This window comes from Bombyx mori, chromosome 2, assembly GCF_030269925.1.
Source record: "Bombyx mori chromosome 2, ASM3026992v2".
Lineage (NCBI taxonomy): Eukaryota > Metazoa > Arthropoda > Insecta > Lepidoptera > Bombycidae > Bombyx > Bombyx mori.
In genome coordinates this window covers 3,779,743-3,804,956 of record NC_085108.1, presented here as the reverse complement: position 1 = coordinate 3,804,956, position 25,214 = coordinate 3,779,743, and the positions used below count along the sequence as shown (strand labels likewise).

Below are 25,214 nucleotides of genomic sequence, written 5' to 3'. Positions count from 1 at the left end.
AAGAAAAGATTTTCTCCTCAATTATGAGTATCGGAAAGATAGCTCGAACCGTACTGAGGTGAATGGCATCTGTTCAAATAAATCATTACAAATAATAATAATATGTATTAAATAAAAGCATGAATAAATGAGTCGACTATTATCAAAGGCGGCAATCTGACTTTTGGACAATGATTGGTAAATCAGAAAAACGAATTATTGACTTTGTATTCCATTGGCAGTCACAAAACTCTTCGGAACGACATCTTAGATAAATAACAGGTTAACTATTAACCTTTATTTAATGCAGGTTTTGAACCGTATTCTTTGAAGGAGACGATTATATTGAAATAAATCTGTATTGACATATCAATAAAATTTTTTTGTCCAAATGTACAGATTGCCACCTTTGATAATAGACGACTCAAATAAGTAATAAGTACATCAGCATTCATTCTTAAAGCCGTCACTAGCCCGATTCAGTTCCCCAAACGTTACAATAGATGGCGCTATAACAAAAAAAACAAGGCTGGAACTAAGTATCAGAAAACCGAAGTGTGTTTGATTATAATTAGTGTGGTATTGACTGCAACTATTACGTTGCGATGATTAATTCTGTGATTATAACCATTATGCCAAAGATTTATAAGATAACTAACACTAGTGAGGCCGTTCGTAAATATGCATCGTGTTTAATACAAACAAGTTTAAAAATAAAATTCAACAACACTTTATGTGAAAAACATTTATAATACTTTTGAACTAATCGAGTCATTGACCTTTTAATTTGCAATAAATTGCTTAAAATTAACGCGTCTCTTACATTAATTTATCAAACGAAAAAAATGGGAGAAGTCAGCAGCACATTTAAAAGAAATACAATAAACCAACATGTATACATTAATTTAGCTTAATAACGTTAAACGAAGAATAGCAGTTCTCATTAGCGTCTAGGTATTTCAAAACGCCATTTTCGCAAACTCCGCGGGCTCTCACAAAAAAAAAAAAAAATGAAGCCCACACACACACCTAGTGCCGCCAACTTTCGAATAGGCAGTGAAAGTTTTCAAATATGGTTTTATGTGTGTTATGCGCGAGTTGAAAATTCAAATTTCGAATGCGGAAGTCGAGATCGGATATGCACGAGAAATGGCCATTTGATAATATCGTATTGAATTGTGACTGATGCTATTATTGAGTTACGTAAATTAGAAAATTGAGAGAGCTTTTATTGTGATGTGTGAAATAATTTAAACACTTCGCGTGAATAGTTTTTAATAGCTATACAGTTTACAGTAGTTTCATTGAACAAAGTTTGTACACTTCGGAAGTAAATCACCGTTATCTTACACGATGACAAAACACTGATAGTGCCGCGAAAACAACCACCATAGTAAACACTCGATATTTTTACGTAATTCTCGTCATCCAGAATTCATTGACCTCTATACGTTTAAAGTGTAATCGTTAAATAGGTCAGGTTACATTGGATGTCGGTTACCAAGATGGCGGGGCGCATATGTTCGGGCGGCGGAAACGGCCGAGGCTCGTCGAACGCGTTCGTAACTATTCGTAAGTAGGTCACACGGATGCACGCACACAGAGATAGGTCGGGACGCGTGCGGAGTCATCGCCTCAAGACTGCGTCTGTGTAGGCAAAAACTTTTTGTGTGCAATGTACTGGTGACACACTGAACGATATAATGTTGCAACTCTTTTTTTCTCATAGGATTTTTCAAGTAATACTTTTGTGATTTCACTTAAATTTTTCAAATAAACAGAGGAGCTTTGTCACGTGTTAGTAATATAGGACTTACCAAAGTGACAATGTTTGTAATTCTTCTTTTTTTTTTTCAAGTAGAGCCTTCTGTGGAATTCTTGTGATGCCAATATTATCACAGTTGACTGCTATATCCGCTTAACAGCGGGCAAGCCAATCATATGGTAATTGTAAAATAATAAAATATTTCAATTTCAAAACCAGCAAGAACTATTGATACACGCACAGGTCAAATGACAAATAGAGATTAAGTACTTCATAAAACGGCAAGGGAAAGGAAATGAATAATTTAGTACCTACATCATTATAAGAAGGTGTAGTTTATAACGTTCGAAAAAGACAATCCTCATTTCGGAAGATTGCAGTTTGAACAATGATGTTAGGTATGTCAGAATTGGAGGCCTTTGCCTTACAAAAAAAATTATTTACGATTTGTGTATTAAAGAATTTGTTTTAGGATAACTTTTCTTGACCTAAAGGTCTTAGTTACCAAATCATTAAAACCCCTTTATTTTAATAATAAATTTAATGGTACTTTTTGGCGGGAAAGCGAGTAACGAAGTTGTGTAATTGCTTTATTTTGTTAATTTAGTGTTTCTTCGGGTTTAAACGTGTAATAATAGTAATCTTTAGACATCTGTGAGGGTGCACAAGCTTGGGATAATGAAACGAAGTCGCTGAAAGTGGTTGGTCGTGCTCTTTCAAAAAGTCCACTGAAGTCACAGTAAATAATCACTATATTACTGAGATTCCCAATTGATTACAGCCTCAAGTAAATAAACTTCGTCTCATTTCGCTTCACATTATTTTTCGTAAAGAACATTTATATAGATCAGCGGGCGGGGAACCGAGGTAAATTACCCCAAATGGGGTAAAATGAAATTTTGGGGGGTAAAAATGAGACTTTTGTGAGTAAAAAGTATATATTGAAGTGAAACTTCTTTAGAATCGTAAAATTTTTACGTATTGTTTTCTTTTCAAAATTATCATGGGGGCTATAACATGAAAGATACTAAAAAGAAGCGATTTCGTTTTGTTCTTCGCCATGGGGTAATATCAATTTATAGATGAATATTTTGGGGCAATAATTAAAAAAGTTCCCCGACCGCTGATATAGATCGTTACGAAAATGTTGCCATCACTCGGATTAACATTATACAAGATGGAAGTATAATCTGTATATTTTTTAATTGCCCTTGCCAATGTGCTTATGGCTTGATGGTAAGTGGTTACCGTCACTCATGAATGTCAGCAATGCCAGGTGCACAGCCAACTTATTGGCTACCATTACAATTATTTTATAGTTTAATTGACTCATATATTTATTATTGGTACGTGATCAAAATGAAGATAATCCAAAAACAATTTATTCACGTATAATTATTATTCACGTTTACATAATCTTTATTGAATTGAATTACAGAGATGCGATATATTAGCATTTTCCTTATCTCAATTAATATTAGAATTTGTATGACGTTTACATAATAGGTCGCCATGTTGTTTTCTGAAACTTACGAAGTTGCCGCGCGAATTTCGAATTTCAAAAAAGGCCGACGCAAAAATCCGATCTAACGTCATTTGAGTTCAAAACAAACTCACCACAGAATATATTTACACACAAATTTTATACCTACCTATTCTCTGGTAGCCTAAGGGGCTATTTCAGCTACGCCTGGACGGGTAGGTGAGCTCACGGGCTCAATCTTTTATTTATTTATTGCTTAGTTGGATGGACGAGTTCACAGCCCACTTGGTGTTAAGTGGTTACTGGCGCCCATAGACATCTACAACGTAAATGCGCCACCCACCTTGATATATAAGTTCTAAGGTCTCAGTATAGTTACAACGACTGCCCCACCCTTCAAGCCGAAACGCATTACTGCTTCACGGCAGAAATAGGAGACTATCCCGCACATTGCTTTTGGGATGTGCCGCTCTCATACCGTACGAAAATTTCGACCTCACGCCTCAAGGTTTCTACCGCGCGAATTAATTTCGTAAAAACATTTTTAGTAAAACTACGAAGCAAAGGTACGTTTAGAAATTAACCGATTTTCACTATTTTCACGAAAATAAATCGTAAGCCTTTTACGGCTTCCGATACGATTTCCGATATACGATTAATATTATAATTAAATTCATAAGTGAGTACCGAATCTCTTAGACATTAACGACGTAAATTCCGCCATCAAATTTTCGAAATTAAATTTCAAAGACCCAGTTCTAAGAGTATGGTACGGTTTTCCCGCCTTTAACACTAAACATACTATAACGGGTCAAAAGACCCAATTTTGAACTTTTGCATTGAAAATCCACGTATCATCGTTATTGATTTTGCACATTTGACTTTACGACTTTTTGTTACGAATTAATTTACAATTATTATACTTCTTTTTGTTTTATTTTTATTTTGAGTAATACTTGTCGTATACCATTATCTACACGCTATGGTAGAAATCAGTAAGTGTTGGTATTATTAGTTTTAAAACGGAAAGGCCCTCGGGGTAGAAACAGGCAGATCGGTGGTACCTACCCTCACGAGATGAAATTGCGCAAAACCTTCACAAACGAAGGAAATAGGTACCAGTAAGTGTTGGTATGATTAGTTTTAAAACGGAAAGGCCCTCGGGGTAGAAACAGGCAGGCCAGTGGTACCTACCCTCACGAGATGAAATTGCGCAAAACCTTCACAAACTAAAGAAATAGGTACCAGTAAGTATTGGTTTGATTAGTTTTAAAACGGGAAGGCCCTCGGGGTAGAAACAAGAAGGCTGGCGGTACCTACCCTCACGAGATGAAATTGCGCAAGACCTTCACAAACGAATCATAATATTCTGAGTCGAAATAATTTAATAGCAGTTTAATTATTTAGCGATCGCATGCTCGCACCGGCCTTGGAGCCGGTAGCTAAACGCGACCGACCAAACTGGTATATAACGTTTATACATTATCTATTTATTGACTTGGTTATGTATTATGAATGAATGAATGTTGGCGTTGGAAGAGACGCTTTCAGCTATAAATCCGCCCATTGTTATTAAGTTTTGTTCCTTAGATGGGTGGACGAGCTCACAGCCCACCTGGTGTTAAGTGGTTACTAAAGCCCATAGACATCTACAACGTAAGCGCGCCACTCACCTTGAGATATAAGTTCTAAGGTATCAGTATAGTTACAACGGCTACCCCACCCTTCAAACCGAAACGCATTGCAAGTTATTGTTCTTCAATAACTTTTATTAAAAACTATTTTCGGTGTGTCTAGCTGTTGTAGTAGTGTTTTTGTATGGTGTTGCAAATGTCGGCTGTGATGTAAGTGTCTTGTTTTCATTCATTTCATTGATTCTATGTCATTCAGCGTAAAACTCCGGATATGTTATCCCTTCCCTAATCGCTGGTAGTCTAAGGGGCTATTCGAGCTACGTCCGGACGGGTAGGTGAGCTCACGGGCTCAACCTGAGAGAATTTGCTAACACTAGCCCTAGCAAGAGCAGTGCTTCGAGAATCTACCACCGGATGGATGGGAAACTCGGTGGGCTATGACTCTATAGGTTAGTTCACTTGTCGAACCCTAATCGACGAATTCAAAGGGGAAACCCTGAATAGGGCTGTCTCGTTAGCACGTTGTCGACGTTAGTTTTTAGCGAATGCGTTTTTTTTTAACATGCTTTTTTGCGTTTTTTTTAACACGCTTTTTTTGGCGCTGTCTGTCTCCTCCTCCTCCTTGCGTGGGTTTCCTCATCACTGAGGGTCGTGGTCATGGCCTTGAAACAATTTGTTTTTTTTATAATGCACCGCTATCTAAGCTATCTATCTAAGCTACGGAAATATTCAACGTAAATTTTCACAGACTTCCAGACATCCTATAGCATGTACAGTTTGAATGAGCAATACTTTTAATGTCCTACGAATCCAAACTACAATTAAACATAATTAGAAAGAATATGATGTGACTATTTATTTTATAACTCAGATGAAAGATTCATGTTGAGTAATTTGTGACCGTGAAAATATATTACAAAAATAAAACTGACTTATTGCGTAACGATAAACGCTAAGGCAATTCGAGGTTTGACCGCATCGATGGTAAGAGTTGACCATTGGCAATATTAAAGAGTCAATCTCTTATAATTGCGTTACGGAGCCACGTTTTATTGATAAAGTATGAAGCTAACTTCGTAGCCAAAAAATTACGACTGAGATTTTTAATAGAGCCATTGATGTTTCGAAGCTGACGAATTCACGAAGCATCTGATGTTTTACTGGTGGTAGGACATCCTGTGAAACCGCGCGGGCAGGTACCACCATCCTGCCTATTTCTGCCGTGAAGCAGCTATGCGTTTCGGTTTGAAGGGTGGGACAGCCGTTGTAACTATACTGAGATCTTAGAATTTATATCTCAAGGTGGGTGGCGGCAATTATGTCGTAGATGTCTATGGGCTCCGGTAACCATTTATCACCAGGTGGGCCGTGAGCTCGTTCACCCGTCTAAGCAATAAATAAATAAAAGTGGTAATAGTAGCTAGTAACCTCAATATACAGACCGACCATATTCGTTAAGACACGAATTAAATGATTCTCCTACAATCGCGTTTCCTAGAAATAACAAGTGACGTAAACCGAACTCTAAGCCTCAAGGTTCAAGAACGAAACGATCAATTACTAGGCCATCAGGGCATACCATTTAAAAAATGAGGAAAATTAAATGAAATATTGCTTAAAAAAAAATAAGCAGTCTTAATTCAATCTTTAACATAAGCACGTCTCTATTTAAAATTAAAAAAAAAAAAACCTTTCCCGCGCGATTTTCCTTTTCAGTTCAAAAAGAGAAAGAAAAAAAAAAACTCCTCATTAGTACCGAGCCCGCATTCCACAAAAGATTAGGCCGGACGCACACGAAGGCGCGCCGTTGAGCTCGCTACGTGTGTGCTCGGCGCGTGTAGCCGTGCCGCCGTAGCACACAGCCGCGCGTAGTGATGTAACGCGTTGACGGCTCGCAGACATTTTTTATATACTCTGACGCAACCGTTGTTTTTTTTACTGTTAGGCCGATTGTAGGATTGCGATATTAAGGAATCGTTCACGAACAATATTAGTGTTTTTTTTTTAATTGCTATTGTAGACGAGAATACGACCCAACTGATGGTGAGTGGTTACCGTCGCCCATGGACGTGAGCAATGCTAATGGCAAAATCGTTTTTTTTCCTACGTATGCTGATAGCCTTGAGAGGCTATTTCAGCTTCGCCCTAAGATGTAAGTGAGCTCACGGGGCTCAAACCTGACGACGTTGCTAACACAAGCCCTAGCAAGAGCCTTGCTTCGCAGAATCTACCACCGGATCGGAAAGGCGACCCACTGAGAAGGTCTGGCGAGAAACTCAGTGGGCTGTGTCTGTGGGTTAAGTTACTCGTCGAGCCCTTCGTCGTAAGCGACGGGTTCGACGAGAACGATGACCGGTGCTTGAGGTAGCGTAGGTAGATAGGAAGGTAGAGGTTAGCCGCTGTCTTCCGTTAAGTACTCCCGCAAGCCTCGTTTGGAGAAGGATAGGTCATGGCGCTCGGGAAACACCGTGGAGAAAAGCTTATTCCAAAGCCGGATGGTACGTGGCAAAAGAGATGTCTGGAAATGCGTTGTGGATGAACGCAGTGGTTTTAGGAAGTATGGATGAACTCTACTCCGGTGGCGGGCGGTGCGATGGTAAAAACGAGACTACGGTATCATCTCAAACAATGGCTCAGAACTACTCCCCGTGGAACATAGGGTCCACGGTGTTATAAGTATAATTTAGCGCATTAAGACTTCACGCCTCGAGTTTAGCGTTACCATTCATGTTCTGCTGTCTTTTTGATGACCATTTAACAGCAGTGGCGTCGTAACGCGGTCTCCAATTCAACAAAAAAAGTCAATTCAATATAGATACTACAATCATAGTTAAAGTATCTCTCGGCCTTCTTTAAGTACTTGAAAAAGATATAATTTACTATCGACAGGTTTAAAATAATTAATTGCAATCGAATTATTAAATTGAAATAACAAAATTATAGCTTAATTTAGGTTCACCAAATCTCTATTTAGGATTACCGCCCATGTGATTTCGATAGGTGAATTCAAATGTTCTTGGATAAGGCAAATTTTCAAATCTCTCGTGTACACAGTGTCGTCTTCAAACATCTCACATTTTGTTGGTTAATACTAGAGGCAGTAGAGCATACAGCCTGATCGATGGCAAGCAGTCACGGTTGCTCTCATGGACATCATCAATACTATGTACACATATGGACTTGTTGTTGTTGTCTGAATAAATCATTCATTCAATACCACTGTTGCTGCCTACGTAAAATTAAAAAGTTAAGTTGATTAAATATTAATTTGCTTTTTTTCTGTTACAGGTAAGCATTCCTGATCTTCTCCAACTTAAGGCGACTAACAAAATGGGTTTGTTTAAAAGCATTAAAGCATTGCATACAGTGTGAACCAAGCCTAACTATACACGCACACACGCTAAAATCACATATAACTGTAAAGCAAGGCTGCACACATTCGTAACAAGGACAGGTCAATGCACTCCGTTACCTTGCGCGAACGACACAGCGTTATACGATACCGTTAAAGAGTGACGGAGATAAGTGTATTTCACGCGCTTCCGCGTTTCAAGTGAGGAATACCCCGCGTGCGACAAAGATGACGCCTTACAGAGAGAAAGGGATGGCTATGTAAATATTATGACTGTTATTTCACTTCCTCCGCTGTGATGCAATACCCATTTAACTGTAAGCCATCTATTTTCAGATAAAGCATAGTTATTTTTAGTTCTATTCTACGTTATTGTGAAAATAAATGTTTACTAGTAGATTTTGAACGTGAAATATTGATAGTATACAAGGACTTTTCCTTTTTCGAAACAAGTTTAGTTTTGTAATATAAAACTTATTTTTTTCCTTATTACAAAGCTTTTGTTTGGATGGACGGAAAGCATAAAAACAATTAAAAATATTATGTAAAATTATATGTATATATTTATATTTAAGCGCCCTCTGTTATCGAGTAGACGAATTTATTAATAACGATTTAGTACCTATCATCGGTGTCCTCATTTTCGTCAATTCTCGCAATTATTGAATGCGCGTCGTAAAAATTCCATTTAAAGACTATGTGTTGTCCTTGTTACAAGGAAAATAAATTGAAAAAAAAAAAAACTGCGCAATGGCGCCAACAAAGCGCGGCCTACTTTCAGTTCCTTTGAAAATGTGGCTTCTTCAATGCATTTTCCAAACGAAAAAAAAAAAATTGTTAAACCCGAGAATCGTGCCAAACATTGTGTCAATGAACTCGGTCAAAAAGCTGCTCCAGCGTTGCTCCATTTTAGACCTAAGATCCATGACTGTAGTGTTCAAAAATAAACTCAAACTGCAGGAGAGTGAGTTGGAATTCGAAAAAACTCATACTGCACATAATACTTTTCGTTGCGGATGCACTAATGTAAAGGCTCGCACACAGCGACGTTATTGTGAAGACACTAGTACTTTGTACATACGTACAAAGAAAGTACGTATGAGCTTTCTCTGTGTTCAGTTACACAACCTCAGCGCCTGTTTCTGTCTTCCTCCCACCCGTTTAATGTTTAAAACCTGTCTCTTTCCATCAAACTATTATGTAACAATGGCGTTCGGAATCTGTGTAACATTTTTAAAACCGACTTTAATGTCACAATTTGAAATGTTAATTTTATTAATTAATTTAGATTATAACAGGAATATTATTAGAAAGTTACAGTTTGTTATGTAAAAATTCTTGTAACATTGTGTCATAAGGCGCATAGGCCTATAAATAACCGAGCATATGCCTGTCAAAATGCATGCACGCACACATGCAAGTCCGTGTACACACCCCGTAGAGGTTGTCGTTTTGTTGTGTGCGGGTGCGCCTGTATTCATTTCCTAGTTGTTCCCTCGATGGCCCGCTTGCAACATCTCGGTGTGAGCGGGTCCTTACAAAATACGCGCGAATTTACGAACTGACCGAACGCGACTGTTCCACGGAAAAATATAAAAAATTCAAATTTATTTTGTGCCAGTGCTGTGAAGTGAAGTGGAGTGTTATTTTTTTTTTGTAATATTTTTTTTGTTCGAAACAGGAATGAGTTCTTATTTGGAATGCAAAGAGGTTTGAATTTTTCTGCATTTAATGTGTCTCGCGACGGGCAAGTCGGATGATGTAATGAATACATAATATTAAACTTTCTCGAAGATATAGTTGTGAATTTCTTTTTTAATGCAATTAGAGGCGTGCCGTACTGTTTCGTGTGAAATGTTAATTCGTCTACATTACTTTACATTTACAACAGTTGTACAACGATCCTGTCGTTCCGAGTTTGGTGCAAGTTTTTTTATTTAAAATAAGTAAAAACATTAATTGACACAAGACGGATACATACTATAAAAATAAGAAATTCTAATATTAACCACAAAAAAAATTTAATTAAAAAAAAAACGTTTAATATCAAAATTATTGTTTTTTTTTTTGTTTTAGCGTTATTATATACAACACGTTTGGTAAATGTAATTCAAAGTTACAGATACGTACATTTTAAACTCATTATTTTTCCTTCGAGAATATTCTTGACTCCGTTCTCGATTTGCTGGAAGACAGCTCATGTCTTGATCAGGCTTAACAATATATCGCACCTTTAGAATTGTAGTGACCTATTTCGAAAATTTGTGGATATGGACTTTAATTCAAAAATGGACCTAGAACGGCCTTTTTCAGCGACTACTCTTAATAATCAAATGACCAAAAGTAGCTTATAAAGAGGATAGACTTATCCATCAGTCTCTTTCACTCCGACCCCTTCGAGTACGTCCGTGTCATTTTTACTCGTGGTAGGACCTCTTGTGAGTCGGTACGGGTAGGTACCACCGCCTATCTCTGCCGTGAAGCAGTAATGCGTTTCGGTTTGAAGGGTGGGGCCGCCGTTGTAACTATACTTGAGACCTTAGAACTCATATCTCAAGGTGGGTAGCGCATTTACGTTGTAGATGTCTATGGGCTCCAGTGATCACTTAACACCAGGTGGTCTGTGAGCTCGTCCGCCCATCTAAGCTATAAAAAAAAAATTGAAAACTTTTTGAAAACTATATTCGATGTTTTCAAAAAAAAAAGCACATTTTTGGGTTGGGTCTCTAAAGATACGATACGTACTATTTTACTACTACTGACTCACAAACGCGTATTCACCAGTGCTCAATCGTTCCTACCTATTGTCATACTTATTAACATAGACCACGTTTGTATAAATAAAATACAGGCTTGCGTTTATTCTTATTTTATTAATTTTAATTACAACTTGCCATGCACGAGGCTAAAAAAAGGCAGGAACGGAAGAGAGTGTTGCCATGCGCCAAATTTAAGATTAGCAACTTAGAGCTTAGGTGCTGCCATTACAATATTACAATATAATTCTAATGTTCATATTTTTATTGAACAACGTTAATATTAATACATCTTATACCTTGAAAAGAGGAATTCTTGTATATATATAATCTGAATCTCGGAAACGGCTCCAACGATTTTCATAAAATTTAGTATACAGGGGATTTCGGGGGCGATAAATCGATCTAGCTACGATTTATTTTCAGAAAATGTTGTTTTATTCGTGTTTTCAATAATCAACTCTTCCCGACATCTATTGGTGAATAATAATACTATTTTTCTTAATTGAGGGCAACTAACCGCTTTAAAGACACAACAAGATGGCGTCGTCATCTAGTGTAACTTAAAAACTAATAAAACACGCTAAAATAACAAAAGGAAATAATAATTAATTTCATCTCGTTTCCATCCTGTTGACTCCGATCAAGATATTATTAGCGAAGTTGTAAAATCATTGTATCATCATCGTTCCTTAAAAGTTTCCGTTACATACCTACCGATTGTTCAGACTTAGCGAGCTAATGTAATCGTGTCAAAAACAAAAGTCTCTATACGCCTTTCCCAATAAAATAAAAAATCCGTTAGTTAGTTTAGTAAAGACTTTAGCTCACTTAGTTTCTCGCCAGCTCGCCGGATCTTCTCATAAAATCACTTCAAAAAAAAATGTAGTTGGCTTTGGCGCCTTTTTTAATTACAATTTCCACAATTTTTTTAATTTATCGAACTATGTAAGAATACAATAAAACATTACTTCGACAAACCTACTTATTATTTGTTACGAGCGCGAACAAAGACATTTAACGTCAAAGAAGATTCGCTTTGCGCGAGAAAATTTTATTTCACTAAATTTTAATATTAATACGTGAAGCAAAAACTTTGTAGTCTTTTTACGAAAATTGCGCGGACGGAGAAGTATGAAATTTCTCACACTTATAGAGAATATAGAGAAGGAGTGCACAATGCTAATATTTTTTTAAAATAATGCATAAAAGATACATTAAATCAATAAAGAAAACATTACACGCACTACATACCATGTATTTGACGCACACACACATGCATACTATTTATTGTCAAACTTTTGTTCTTGACGTCTGTTGTCAAATTGAGAATAGATTACTTATATATTGTTTGTCTTTGTTAATATTTTTATAGTGTAGCCTTGGCGAAATTTGTGATTATAGAAGTATAAAATACAATCATAATGGTGTACAAACTTACAATTCCAATTAATTATAGTCGAATTTCGACTACTGCGGGACCTCTAGTATTAATTAATACGTGAAGCAAAAACTTTGTACCCTTTTTTACCAAAATTGCGCGGACGGAGGAGTTGAAATTTCTCACACTTATATAGAACATAGAGAAGGAGTGCACAATGCTAATAATTTTTAAAAATAATGCATAAAAGATACTTTAAATCAATAAAGAAAACATCACACACACTACCATGTATTGACACGACACATGAATAAAAATATACGCTTTGTTTACTGTCAATTGGGAAACTTGTTATTGCTTAAAGTCTGGAATCGAATTGGAAATAGATTAATATTGTTTGTCTTCAATATTATTGATCTATAGTGCAGTTTTAGCAAATTCTGTGATTATATTATCGATATATAATAATAGTGTTTGACAATAGAACCATAATAATGTTTAAACTTATAATTTCAATTAATTATAGTCGAATCTTGACTACTACGGGGCCACTAGTTTCAGTAAATACTTCATAGGCAAGCAAACAAATTCAAACTATTTTACACACAAAACAACATGAACAGTTTCTATCAGAGTTCACTTTAAAATATCATTTACATAATTGCACACACAATTTTGGACCTTATATTAAGAAAGTGTAGATAAAAAGTTGCATATACTTAATTAATGTCCAGCGTTGATATAGAACGACACAGCGGAAGAGCAACGGTCGAATGCTACATTCAACCCGATATAGTACGAGACGCTGCACACAAAACATAGCTGTCTCGTGTACTCCCATTATGGAACAAACAAGTTAGAGCAAGATAGATTCATTTCAGAATACATGAACAATTAGAAAAGTCACTATCCCTATAATAGTTCAGTAATAAATGGTTCTCTTTGAATTTAACGTTATAATGTCTTTAAAACTTACTTTATAAATAACATGTAAATTATCTTCTGGTGGCCCATTCCCGATCCTGCGGACAGAATGGAAAGCAGTCGACGTCGCCCAAAACACGTCATCTCGGATCCTCCCGATCCACTAACGGTGCTTCTAGGTACTTCAAGCACCGGTCACCGTTCTCGTCGAACCCGTCGCTTGCGACGAAGGGCTCGACGAGTAAATTAACTCTCAGACACAGCCCACTGAGTTTCTCGCCGGATCTTCTAAGGTCTCAAATATAGTTACAACGGCTGCCCGACCCTTCAAACCGAAACGCATTACTGCTTCACGGCAGAAATAGGCAGGGCGGTGGTACCTACCCGCGCGGACTCACAAGAGGTCCTACCACCAGTAGTTTTTTTTTTTCCTACCTATGCTGGTAGCCTAGAGAGGCTATTCCAGCGTAACCGTAACTAGTAGGTGAGCTCACGGGGCTCAAACCTGACGAGATGCTAACACGAACCCTAGCAAGAGCAGTGCTTCGCAGAATCTACCACCGGATCGGAAACGCGACCCACTGAGAAGATCCGCCGAGAAACTCAGTGGGCTGTGTGTGCGGGTTAATTTACTCGCCGAGCCCTTCGTCGCAAGCGACGGGTTCGACGAGGACGGTGACCGGTACAAAAGTGGAGCACCAAAGTTTTAACTGCCAAGTTTATCTTTGATTCAAACTAAGGACATTATCGTTAAGGAAAACAAAACTATTTCATAATCTTTTTTTTTTTTGAATGAGTACCGTAATATTTAATCAATGATTCCAAACAAAAAAAAGTACTTCACAATAAATAAAACCTGTTATGTATGCTTCGATGAATGTATATATTCTTTTTGAACGTTTTATTTTTATTTTTATTTAAAGAGCTATCCGCAAATCTATATATTAATACGTGAAGCAAAAACTTTGTATCCCTTTTTACGAAAATTACGCGGACGGAGAACTATGAAATTTTCCACACTTATAGAGAATATAGAGAAGAAGTGTACAATGCTAATATTTTTTTTAAATAATGCATAAAAGATACATTAAATCAATAAAGAAAACATTACACACACTACATACAATGTATTTGACGCACACACGCATGCATACTATTTATTGTCAAACTTTTGTTCTTGACGTCTGTTATCAAATTAAGAATAGATTAAATATTGTTTGTCTTTGTTAATATTTTTATAGTGTAGTCTTGGCGAAATTTGTGATTATAGAAGTATAAAATACAATCATAATAGTGTACAAACTTACAATTCCAATTAATTATAGTCGATTTTCGACTACTGCGGGGCCTCTAGTATTCACAAATTTTTCCGTTCCAAACTAGACTAAGTTTCAGAAGGCACACTCTTGAAGCTTAAATACGGTGTTGCGGTATTCGGGGTATATCGTTTCGCGGCAGATAAAGGCAATTTCAATCTTCGATAACCAGTTAATCTCAAACTGCCGCTTGCTCGGACGAAGCGAGCCGGTGTGACGCCGCGGCAAAATATCGCGAATCGCGTTGACCTCAAACTTGATCCATATGTAGGTCGCCCAGGTCATACGCACGTTTCGGGCTAGCTCAGGCGCCGCGACCTTGATCCTCGACGCCCGCAAGGTCAGAGTTCAATAAAACACTGCCCTATATATTTCTCGTTCCACGGAAATCCGTTATCGCCAAAACGGATACTGGAAGGGAAAAAAAACTAGGACATTTATGTGCGACTAGAGGTCCCGCAGTAGTCGAAATTCGACTATAATTAATTGGAATTGTAAGTTTGTACACTATTATGATTGTATTTTATACTTCTATAATCACAAATTTCGCCAAGACTACACTATAAAAAATATTAACAAAGATAAACAATGTTTAATCTATTTCTCAATTTGACCACAGACGTCAAGAACAAAAATTTTACATTATATAGTATGCATGCGTGTGTGCGTCAAATACATGGTATGTAGTGTGTGTAATGTTTTCTTTATTGATTTAATGTATCTTTTATGCATTATATAAAAAAAATATTAGCATTGTGCACTTCTTCTCTATATTCTCTATAAGTGTGGAAAATTTCATACTCCTCCGTCCGCGCAATTTTCGTAAAAAGGGATACAAAGTTTTTGCTTCACGTATTAATATATAGATATTAGTTTATTTCTAGCTGACCTGGCAGACTTCGTAGTGCCTCAAACGATAAATAAAAGACCTAAGCTTTTGTATAAAATAAATTTAAAACAAACAAAAGGAATCCGTTCGACAGGGGACACATCAAAGGAAAAACATGGTAGGCAGCGGCTTGGCTCTGCCCCTGGCATTGCTGAAGTCCATGGGCGACGGTAACCACTCACCATCAGGTGGGCCGTATGCTCGTCTGCCTACAAAGGCAGCAAATTTTTATTTAATTCCAAACATTTTCAAATTTATCTACCTTTTAAACCTTTTCTGGACTTCCACAACTAATTCAAGACCAAAATTAGCCAAATCGGTCCAGCCGCTGCAAGTTTTAGCGAGACTAACGAACAGCAATTGATTTTTATATATAGAGAAAAAGAAGATAATACGAACAATAGAAGATTGTCGCTTGACTTCCTTCGATTTCTGGAATAAATTAATCAATGCTTGCTAACCTACTCCTTACAAAACCACGACACACATATTAACGTGCAAAAAAGGTTTGATAGTCGAAATAAAGTTATGGGTAAATTTATTCAATTATACATCATTCATCTATCATTAGTTTTACAGTTAAAATCTTTTGAAAAGTTATCGCGTATACACTTCGGAGAAGCAATCCCCTCGGGTCACTTTAGATAAAAATATCGTATATATCAAAGGTCGCGGTGGTTGAGAGCCGCTGGTCTAACCACCAACCCAAGAAGCCTTTTTTTTCCTAGCTAAGCTGATGATCTAGAGAGACCGTGTCAGCGTCGCCGGGCTAGTAAGTGAGCTCACGGGGCTCAAACCTGACGGAGATGAGTGATAACAAGAAGCAACTGACAACATTCGCTACGGATCCGACCGTCTCTTTGTCCGATTACTCACAACACATGCCCACCTTAAAAATCCAATGCCGAGAATTTAGACCTCGCATAACAGTTACATGAAAGTTAAATAACAGCTTAAGCTATTCGTAAAAGTAGAAAATCGTGTATCCGGGCCGCCGCCGGTTGAATACAAATAACGCGAGACGTGCCGCGCGCACGGACCTTTCTAGAAGCGACCGATTGCGCATTACTCACTGCAACGCGCTTCGGATCATTTTTAATTATTATGAAGGATTAGCTGACCCGGCAAACTTCGCGGTGCCTCAATCGATAAATAAAAGACCTAAACTTTTGTATAAAATAAACTTAAAACAAACAAAAGGAATCCGTCGGACGGGGGACACATGAAAGGAATAAGAAAATTCTTATTTTTATTTATATTCTGAGCATTTTCATATTTATCTACATTTTAAACATTCTCTGGACTTCCACAAATAATTCAAGACCAAAATTAGCCAAATCGGTCTAGTCGTTCTCGAGTTTTAGCGAAACTAACGAACAGCAATTAATTTTTATATATAGAGATGAAGGATTACTGATGGCCTGGAGACCTTTTCAGTTTCACCAGGATAGGCGGGCAACCAAGGGCTCAGTTAGTAGGGAATGCGATTTGCTGATGCCCGAGCGCCTCCAAAAGAGACCTAACAACTCAAGAGTAGTTGCTTTGCGAATGAATCTACTGCCGGATCGGAATCGCGACCCGCTGAGAAAATCCGGCGAGAAACTCACCGGGCTGATGTATAGGTTAGGTTGCACGTAGATTTCTTTACGCTTCGGATGCATCGCTATTTAAGGTATAAAGGATTCGATAGATTCATGACGTCTTCGTAAAGGGCACGTATGAAAAAGCGCCCGTCGAAAACCGACCAATAGGGAAGCCGAATTTAAAAAAATTCAACGCTGTAGTAAACTTCGAGAACAATTTTTCAAATTGACCCCGAAATAAGTCAGTTCTCTTTACCTCTACCCGTCATAGTAAAGTTTGTACGAACTAAACTATACTGAGACCTTAGAACTTATATCTCAAGGTGGGTGGCGGCATTTACGTTGTAGATGTCTATGGGCTCCAGTAACCACTTAACACTAGGCGGGCCGTGAGCTCGTCCACCCATCTAAGCAATAAAATAAAATAAAATACAACGAAATTCAATGCGGCAGATACAGGCGCGATGGTCGACGCTATTGTGGAGACAGAACGTACCATGTAAATGCCATAGAATTGTTTTCTTTAAAATCATATTCCGATTATACTGGTAAGCTTTGAAAAATTTCAATTAATATCTCATTGGCGTCTTTATTCATATTAAAAATGACGAAAACTAAATTTTGTACAGTCAGTTTATGACTATATAGGATATTTTGTTATTATGCTAAATAACATGACCCGGACAACGCTATCATCAATAATGTCAACGACAATGTGTTCCCCGGTACAAGTCGTATGATGATAGTTTATGGAACACAGAATGGCACGACCACAATTTGCGGCGGGAAAATAAAGCATGTAAAATCTTAGTAGTAACTTTCGACTAATTTAAGGATCAGTACTACAACTACAAACTTCCTGTTGTCCATCACTCCCATATGTTGATATTCTTATTTAAAAACACCACACATAAAAGGATACCGTGTAAGGAATACACAATGCTAGTGTTGGCTGATTTGTTAAAAATTCAATACATATTCCTTTAAATCAGAAGCAAGAATAATACAAACTTCTTAATTAATAAACAGATCTGCAGAAACAGACTAAATCTGAATTAGAATAGTGAGTGTGAAATTAAAATCAACATACAATTGTTCTTAACAACGAACTTATTAAACTAATAAAAACATTCGTACGACCAAAAACAAGGCGTCGGGTCGGCCATATTGTTTTTGTTACGTAAAAAATGTGGTATTCAATTCCCACCGCGGTTACAGTCAATGATAATGTTTTATTGTATTCTGTATGCTTAAATAAAATAATTTAATATTGTAATTAAGTAAAAAACAGTATTTTTTGTGAAATATGTCGTTTTTCGATTTTATCAATCTAATGGAAGTGAATGCGTGAAAAACGATACCTATGTGTTAGAGGGGAGTGAGCGAAGAAATGGTATTATGATAGTGGAGTATGGAAGGAGAAAACATGTTGCGCCGACCCCAGGTGACTGGGAGAAGGGCAGGAGAATGATGATAAATCTAATGGAAGTAATGGAACCAAATATGGAATTGACTGCTACCATTTGATAAAACGTCAGAACTGAACAACTTTAATAATAATAACACAGACCCACAATATCAAAAAGGCAATGTTTATTATTATCTAATTCAATTTTCAAAGGAATACTTAGGTACATCTTTTAAAAACTTGTTACATTATTACGTTCAATCATGCCTTAAGTCTTAAAACATCTCTAACAGCGCCATCTATTGTACAGTAGCCATAATCTTAAGCAATCATTTTCCACGGTTCATTTCTCCAATTAATTACCGTTTGAATTCTTATAAGACTATCTTTTGTGATGTATTGAAATATTACTGGATTACAGTTTAGTTTTTTAATGTCAAACAGAAGATATTTGTTTCTATGTAACTGTCTCGGCAATGTCCTCCTAACATAAAATATTCGATTTCCGAGAACTTTTTTTCTAAAAGAAACTCACTTTCCATCAACAGGTGGCACTGTGACCAAAATAAAACCGAGCCAACGACCTCTCCGTAATGATTATATCATTTCTTTTATCGTCATTAGTTGAGCTAATCGGTCATTGAACTTGCTTAAGCTATATGTTTTTTCCGTACTATGTTGGTATCGGTGCAACGGTGATCGGTAATGTATTGTTCAGGAAAATGTTTATTTTAAATACATATTTACTGGTGGTAGGACCTCTTGTGAGTCCACACGGGTAGGTACCACCACCCTGCCTATTTCTGCCGTGAAGCAGCAATGCGTTTCGGTTTGAAAGGTGCGGCCGTTGTAACTATACTGAGGCCTTCGAACTCATATCTCAAGGTGTTTTTTTTTTTTTTGCCTAGATGTGTGGACGAGCTCACAGCCCACCTGGTGTTAAGTGGTTACTGGAACCCATAGACATCTACAACGTAAAATGCCACACACCTTGAGATATAAGTTCTAAGGTCTCAGTATAGTTACAACGGCTGTCCCACCCTTCAAACCGAAACGCATTACTGCTTCACTTGAGTAATAGGCGGGGCGGTGGTACCTACCCGTGCGGACTCACAAGAGGTCCTACCACCAGTAAAAGGCGCATTTACTATGTAGATGTCTAAACAAAATTATCCTGAACGCAAATTGTTGAGGCAATTAATAAGTATCTCTTATGTTTTTAAAGCCCTTTAAATGTCATTGCGTGGGTATCGTATTGAGGTGTACTTGTGTAAGTTACAATTGTATTGTTTAAAGGCGTTCCTATCCATTGCTTCGTGTTAGAATTAGAATCTAAGTTAAATAGGTAGCGGCTTGGATCTGCCCCTGGCATTGCTGAAGTCCATGGGCGACGGTAACTACTCACCATCAGGTGGGCCGTATGCTAGTCTGCCTACAAGGACAATATTTTTTTTAATCAGAATCTAATAAGAAGCAAAATAGAAAAATGGGCTAAATTAGTAATTTAATTTTAGTGTCGAGGAGGAAAAATATTATAAGAACGACCGTTTCAAAGTTGGGGAAACGACATAAAGGCCATTGCCGGCTCTACAAGGAAGAGGATATGCCACGATTATAACTCATGGCAGAATTAGGGGGAGACATATGCGAAAGCAAAACAATCTTTGCAAATGTTTAGAAAAATTATATTATCTAAATATGAGCTTAGATGTTTGGATGAGCTCACGGCCCACCTGGTGTCAAGTGGTTACCAGAGCCCATAGACATTTACAACGTAAATGCCACCACCCACCTTGAGATATAAGTTCTAAGGTCTCAGTATAGTTACAACGGCTGCCCCGCCCTTCAAACCGAAACGCATTACTGCTTCACGGCAGAAATAGGCAGGGTGGTGGAACCTGATCAGTGACCAGTAAATCCTGTAAGCCAGTATAGTGGTCCCAAAACCCTGCTCCGTATTCTTCGTTAAATCCCTTAGTATCTTTACAGCATTCACGGCAGGGGACACGTCATTTCGGATCCTCCCGATCCACTAACGGTGCTTTTAGGTACCTCGAACCCGTCGCTTGCGACGAAGGGCTCGACGAGTAAATTAACCCTCAGACACAGCCCACTGAATTTCTCGCCGGATCTTCTCAGTGGGTCGCATTTCCGATCCGGTGGTAGATTCTGCGAAGCACGGCTCTTGCTAGGGTTCGTGTTAGCAACGTCGTCCGGTTTGAGTCCCGTGAGCTCACCTACTATTTAAGGTTACGCTGAAATAGCCTCTCAAGGCTCTCAGCTGGGTAGGATAAAAAAAAATGCCGGGGTACACGGTGACGTCATCCCGGACCAACATCTAGAATCTGCTTAGGTTCGTTAACTCAGCATACCGCATTTCCCAACGTTAACAATAAAAGTTCAATTCAAATAACGTCACTTGAACCTCACAATACAACAATGGTCACAATTAAAACACAATAAGTATTAATTTTCCTTGTCAATGTACATTATTGAAAAAAAAAAAGATATATATATATGTATGAATATAGATATATGTATGTATTGATGCGTCATACCGTTGCTTACAAGATAAACCGGTGCCAGGGGTCGTTCAACTTAGTTTGGCAGTCGTTTGAACTTTAGTTCCGCTTTTCGATAACAGATGGCACCGTTTAATGCTTAGCGGTTTATTATGGCGTGTTTCATTCGCAATCCGGAAAAATAATCTCCCGTTATCATGATTTGGATGTACGTTTTTCTCGTATTCTGATCTTGATGCGATTTTATTATTAATTAAATTAAATTAAAACTAAAAAATCTGTCAAAGACAAGTTTTCGCTTCATTAAAATTATATATTCTTTTCACGTATCTATTTCTATTGAATAATTATCAGAAAGTTATCACTCGCACGCTTAGCACGCTAAAGCAATCCACGCATTTAGAATTCCACATTATCTATCTAAGCTTTTATACCAGTGGATCGACATAGACCAGTTTTGTCTTGATAAATGACATGACCCGGGGCAGCAGCAGACGTATATTCTTTAGTAAATACGGTTCGGTCTGTGTCGGAGTTTCTACAAAGACACTTGCAGCTTATGGAGACCAGAGAGTGAAACAGGCAATTCTTTATCACCTTAAAAGGCGTCGTATTTCATTCATATTGAATTACAAAAAAAAAAAACCCAAAAAAAACAACTTAAATTACAATAATCTAAATGACAGGTGTCACATTCAAGTCACTTTCGACTCTAATGACAACAGTATAAAGTGACATTTACCTGTACGACCGACGAGCTCTCAATAAAGAAACACTTGTAAAAACAAAACTCTCGAACAATATAATAAATATGTACGTGAGTAAACAAAACCCGAAAATAGCGCAATCATCTATTGCTAAGCCTAATTCATGGTTCGTTAACCCACGCTTTGACCTTTGGTACCGCTATCCGACGACAGATGGCGCCGACGAATTATTTCTAAGCCGCAGAGTACGTTGCTCCTACCGGGCGGTTGTTGTACTCATTTCAAATGGTTATTGAGAAAAAAATTAATAAATAATACGCTTACAGAAAAATGGCTTTTGTAACAATAACGCAACTCGATATCGTTCAGTTAATATATACGGACGTTAAAAATAACTATTACCGACGAACCAAACCAGACCAGATAGTTCGATGAATTAAACGGGTAAAACCGCGCGGGTAGGTACCACCACCCTGCTTGTTTCTGCCGTGAAGCAGTAATGCCTTTCGGTTTGAAGGATGGGGCAGACGTTGTAACTATACTTGAGACCTTAGAACTTCTATCTCAAGGTGGGTGGCGCATTTACATTGTAGATGTCTATAGGCTCCAGTAACCACTTAACACCAGGTGGGCTGTGAGCTCGTCCACCCATCTAAGCAATAAAAAAAAAACAACTTACAACGCGGAACGCTTAGAAATGAAAAAAATGGCTTCTTCTTCAAGCACCGGTCACCGTCAACAAAATCTACTGAGTTTCTCGCCGGATCTTCTCAGTGGGTCGCGATTCCGATCCGGTGGTAGATTCTGCGAAGCACGGCTCTTGCTAAGGCTAGTGTTAGCAAATTTTAATTCTCTCAGGTCTAGCCCGTGAGTTCACCTACCAGTCCTGGAGTATAATAGCCCCTTAGGCTACAAGATTATAAAAAAAAAGATGACAGTTACCGTTATCATCGAGTGAGCCGTGAGCTCACTCACCCACGTCAGATATTACTTTAATAAATTTTTATTCACTTGTGTAGGTTTCTCTTCCTTGCGACATCCCTGATACATTAATTACAATGTTTTTTAACCGACTTCTAATAAAGCTTTTTTTATTTTTTATTGCTTAGATGGGTGGACGAGCTCACAGCCCACCTGGTGTTAAGTGGTTACTGGAGCCCATAGACATCTACAATGTAAATGCGCCACCCACCTTGAGATACAAGTTCTAAGGTCTCATGTGTAGTTACAACGGCTGCCCCACCCTTTAAACCGAAACGCATTACTGCTTCACGGCAGAAATAGGCAGGGTGGTGGTACCCACCCGCGCGGACTCACAAGAGGTCCTACATCAGTAAAGCTGTCCGAGAGATGTCGTATTATGGTTCGTATGGGTCCCATACGTGATCGTATGCACGTGCGCAATGCGTGACTCCACCTTCCATCGGGGAAGTGGATCGCTAGCACGTGTCAAGTTTATTTTTCTATTTTTTATTGCTTTGATGGGGGACGAGCTCACAGCCCACCGGGTGTTAAGTGGTTACCGGAGCCCATAGACATCTACAATGTAAATGCACCACCCACCTTGACATATAAGTTCTAAGGTATGTTGTATTTTATTTAATGCTTTATATGTGACAAAATTATCTCGGCCAAGACTCTCGTAACAGTTAATATAAATTTTTTTTATTGTTTAGATGGGTAGACGAGCTCACAGCCCACCTGGTGTTAAGTGGTTACCGGAGCCCATAGACATCTACAACGTAAATGTGCCACCCATCTTGAGATATAAGTTCTAAGGTCTCAAGTATAGTTACAACGGCTGCCCCGCCCTTCAAACCGAAACGCATTACTGCTTCACGGCAGAAATAGGCGGGGCGGTGGTACCTACCCGTGCGGACTCACATCCTTTCACCTCTCGATAGTATATGTGTAGTCATTGGTTCTGTAATTGAGACAATATCAAAGTTATAGCAGAAGTTTGTTGTAAGCAAATATTTGTGATTTGTTTTCGATAATGTATCGCCCCGGTTCGAGACAGATTCGTTCGTCGGATTCACGTGTGGGCGATGTCTGTGTTTGTGCTTTTATCTATATATTAATACGTGAAGCAAAAACTTTGTATCCCTTTTTACGAAAATTGCGTGGACGGAGGAGTATGAAATTTTCCACACTTATAGAGAATACAGAGAAGAAGTGCACAATGCTAATTTTTTTTTTAAATAATGCGTAAAAGATACATTAAATCGATAAAGAAAACATTACACACACTACATACCATGTATTTGACGCACACACGCATGCATACTATTTATTGTCAAACTTTTGTTCTTGACGTCTGTGGTCAAATTGAGAATAGATTAAATATTGTTTGTCTTTGTTAATATTTTTTATAGTGTAGCCTTGGCGAAATTTGTGATTATAGAAGTATAAAATACAATCATAATGGTGTACAAACTTACAATTCCAATTAATTATAGTCGAATTTCGACTACTGCGGGATCTATAGTTATTCTAAATTACACGAAAAATTATAATTCATTGTTGGACTAATTGATGTTACAGAGTAGGAATTTGGGGAGTAACTTAGTGTCAAATGGTGTTTCCCGAGCGCTATGACATGTCCTTCTTCAAACGAGGCTTGTGGAGAGTATTAAGCGGTAGGCAGCGGCTTGGCTCTGTCCCTGACATTGCTGAAGTCAATGGGCGACGGTAACCACTCTTCATCAGGTGGGCCGTATGCTTCTCTGCCTACAAGGGCAATAAAAAAAAAGCCTTGTGGCAGCGCCTGCGTTTTTCTATTGCTTTTATTGCTTAGGTTTGTGGACGAGCTCACGGCCCAACTGGTGTTAAGTGTTTAACGGAGCCCATAAATATCAACAAAGTAAATGCCACCACCCACCTTGAGATATGAGTTCTAAGGTCTCAGTATAGTTACAACGGCTGCCCCGCCCTTCAAACCGAAACGCATCACTGCTCCACGGCAGAAATAGGCGGGGCGGTGGTACCGGCAATGTGCGAGAGAGACAGCGCTCTACGAAGCCGAACTTATCCGTCTCTTTCGGGCAATCGAAGTGCTGTATTTATTGTCGGGCACTGTAAATAAATTATTTTAAAACAATTGTATTCGTAAACAGTGACCCAAATAAACATGAGCTCTGATCCGTATTACAGCGAATCGTTTGTCGAGTTTTTAGAGGATATTATTTGGATTACGTGACGAAAACAGGAAAAAGGATCGTTTTAGTTAACAGTTGTCGGTTGATTGACAATGACAGCTGCTTCGTGTTAAGTAAACGCGCCGATGGGTGTCTCAAATCTCAAAGTGTTAACTAGAGCTGTGTTTTTTTTTCTTTGATGGGTGGACGAGCTCACAGCCCACCTGTTGTTAAGTGGTTACTGGAGCCCATAGATATCTACAAAGTAAATGCGCCACCCACCTTGAGATATAAGTTCTAGGGATTCAAGTATAGTTACAACGGCTGCTCCGCCCTTCAAACCGAAACGCATTACTGCTTCGTGGCAGAAATAGGCGG

The 25,214-nt window shown here is 38.1% G+C and overlaps 1 protein-coding gene across 6 annotated transcripts in view; it reads left to right on the top strand.

Moving 5' to 3' along the window:
* The window catches only part of Hr3 (hormone receptor 3), a 148,016-nt gene that overhangs the window by 71,980 nt on the left and 50,822 nt on the right, over window positions 1-25,214 (top strand). Inside the window, exon 1 of one of the 6 annotated variants that reach the window (XM_062671828.1) lies at window positions 9,654-9,923. The gene's annotated coding sequence lies outside the window, so the exon portion shown is untranslated. 6 annotated transcript variants of the gene reach the window in all.